The sequence below is a fragment of the Penaeus chinensis genome, chromosome 23 (assembly GCF_019202785.1).
Source record: "Penaeus chinensis breed Huanghai No. 1 chromosome 23, ASM1920278v2, whole genome shotgun sequence".
NCBI lineage: Eukaryota > Metazoa > Arthropoda > Malacostraca > Decapoda > Penaeidae > Penaeus > Penaeus chinensis.
Genome location: NC_061841.1, coordinates 10,433,411 through 10,436,415, shown reverse-complemented (window position 1 = coordinate 10,436,415; position 3,005 = coordinate 10,433,411). Strand labels below are relative to the sequence as shown.

Genomic DNA, 3,005 nt, shown 5'->3' with positions numbered 1-3,005 from the left:
ATTATATATATATATATATATATATATATATATATATATATATATGTGTGTGTGTGTGTGTGTGTGTGTGTGTGTGTGTGTGTGTGTGTGTGTGGGTTTGTATGTATGTATATGCATACATAAACTGAAACACAAACACAACTATAGCCAGTGACACACTCTAACAGGAAAATCGAATCATGACCGAATGAACGAAGCTCACGTGTAATCATATTTCAAGAGCGACTTTAATGACGCGGCGCCTCTTCTGAGAAACGGTTTTATCGGCCATTGAACTATTGTTATATTTTTCTAATAAATTTAATTTGTGATGTGCAGTTCAGATAACTTATCTCGATGATATTTTCTTTGTTTTGGTGAATCATAGTGAGTCATTTTGTTCTATGTATATCTTATTTTTGTTTTTATCTTATTCTCTTCCTCTTTATTGTTTTTCCCTGCTGCTTCTCTGTCTTGCTTCTATTGTTCATAGTCTTTTTCCTCTTATTTTCCTCCACCTCCTCTTTTTTTCCTTTACTTCTTCTTTTCTCGCTATTCCTTCTCTTTCTTCCTTTTCATTATCTTCTTATTTCTTTCTTTTCCTCCTCCGTCTCCTTCTACTCCCTCTTCGTTTAATCCCCCATTTTCCTCATTGTTTTCTTTTCCCCTTTTTTTCCTTTTCCTCCTTCGTCTTCCTTCTTCTATATTCCCCTAGTTCCTCTTCTCCTACCCTTTATTCTCCTTCTCAACTCCTTCTTTCTTCTTCTCCCTCTTCCTCCGCATACTTCCTATCCACCACATTTCCCTTTTCCCTTTTATTCATTTTTCTTCCTTCTTCCTCATCTTCTTCCTCAATTTCCCTTTCTCCCGCTCTTTCTGCTTCTGCTTTTTTATTCTCTCTTTCTACTTCTTTCTCCACTTCTTCCTTCCCTCACATCCCATTCTCTCTCTTCCCCTCCCTTTATCTCGGTTCTTAGGACGGAAGGAATAACATAGAAACAAAGAAAAGGATAGAAATAACTGAAACATTAAAAAAAATAATAATAAAACATAAAAATTAAAAAATAATACGAAACATTAACTAAATAGTAAAATAAACAGTACAAGGAAATAGTAAAGGTTCGAGCCTTCTTTCTCGTTGTGACAAATGGACCTAAAGCAAAACAATACAATGGAAACTTAAAGCTGCAGAAATGTGAATTTGGAGAAGAATGTTGAAGATATTTTGAACACAGATAAAAAAAAAAAAAAAAAAAAAAAAAAAAAAAAAAAAAAAAAAAAAAACGACGAGGAGGTACACGTGACAAGGCTCGAGAGAGATTTTATGCATAGTATAGAAAAACAAAAACAAATGACGTTCTTAGGACACGTAGTGAGAGAGGAAGGTCTCGAATACGATGTTCTGACTGGAATGGCGGACGGGAGAGCAAGAAGACAGAGAGAGAAATTTATGGATGGTTTGATACGGATATTCGGAAGACAGAGAACATCAAGTCAGATAATACGGAAAGCGAGAGACAGGCAAGAATGGAGGTTCGTGTTGACGACGTCTGGAAGGATTTGGCAACGGGTTGGTAGTGGTAATATCTCGGCCTCTTTTTTTGTTGAATTTCCCTTTCTCCTTCATAACTTCATTCTTGCTTCTTTTTCATTCTTCCTCTATCTTTTTCTTCTTCCTCCTACACCTACTTCCCCTTTCTCCTTCACCTTCTTCTTCCTTTTTTTCTTTCTCTAACATTTTCTGCTTCTCATCCTTTCCTTTGTCCGCCAACATCTTTCTCAAATTTTTCCTTCGTCTCATATTCTTTTTCGTCGCACTTTTCGGTTTTCTCACCTATTCCCTCCTCCGTCGTTTTTATCTACTTCTTCTCTTCCTTTTCTTCTTCCCATCCTTTTCTACTCTTCCTCGTCCTTTTCCTCGTTTTACTCTCCCTCTTCTCTTCCTAATTTTCTCTTCCTAGTCCACTTACTTTTTCTTTCCCCTTTCTTTTCCTCCTCTCCCCATTCCTTCTCCTCCTCTTCTCCTTTTCCTTTTCTACCTTCTATCCTCTAAACAAAATTGAAAACCTAAAGAAAAAAAACAGAAAAAGAGAACGCTACTTAAATAAAACACAAAATAACCCAAAATAGCATAAATAATAAATAAAACTAAGGGTTACACGTATACTCACTCTACGGAACACGAAACGACTCTCTCTGTCAACTAACACGTAAAAATAAAACACTGCTACACTGACGTTCTCTCTCTCTACACTGATCATGTGTACCTGTTACATGGCACAGACAAGGGGGGAGGGGGGAGGGGGTGTATCAGGGGGTAAGGGGGAGCGGGTTAAAACTGGGGGAAGGGGGAGGGGAGGAGGTTAAAGGAAGGGATAAGGGGGGGGGGGGGTGGAGGGACGGTAGGGGGGGAGGGGGTGAAACAGGTGTGTGGCAGAAAACATGTGTGAACGTTTGGTTCTGTGGTTGGTGCTTTTTGTATCTAATTTCTTGGAAAGTTTATACGAAGGGAAATTAATGGAGACAATACAGCTGCCTTTCTGTTTAACTGTGTCTCTTCATCTTTTTTGTTATTTATTTAGTCATTTCCTTTATCATCATGATTATCATCAACAATAATCATAACGGAGATGATGTTAATGATAATGATAATAGTAATGATGATCATAATAATACTGATAATAGTAATAAAGATAATTGCAATGTCAAAATGATAATAGTAATGTTTTTAGTTATTACTATTATCATCATTATTAATGCTGTTGTTGTTTTTATTACTTTATCCTTCTAATTATATTCACTAACATAATTCTTACTGTTTATTTTTTATCAATTATTTTATCGATCTGATTGTTTTTTATATGTGTAGATGTATGACTGTACAAGTGTGAAGATGTATCAACTTTTCTTTAAAACAAGTTTACACTCGTGTCTGTATGTTTGTGTTTGTAAATTCATGGGCGCACGTGTGTGTTTTTGTGTATGTGTCCGTCTGTGTGTGTGTGTGTGTATGCATGTGTGTGTGT

At 36.3% G+C, this 3,005-nt stretch overlaps 1 protein-coding gene across 1 annotated transcript in view; it reads right to left on the bottom strand.

The window, feature by feature from the left end:
* The window catches only part of LOC125037475 (neprilysin-2-like), a 253,566-nt gene extending 251,337 nt beyond the window's left edge, over positions 1-2,229 (bottom strand). The window contains exon 1 of the mRNA XM_047630626.1: positions 2,151-2,229. The gene's annotated coding sequence lies outside the window, so the exon portion shown is untranslated. The remainder of the gene's footprint in view (positions 1-2,150) is intronic.
* Positions 2,230-3,005: the final 776 nt, after the last annotated feature.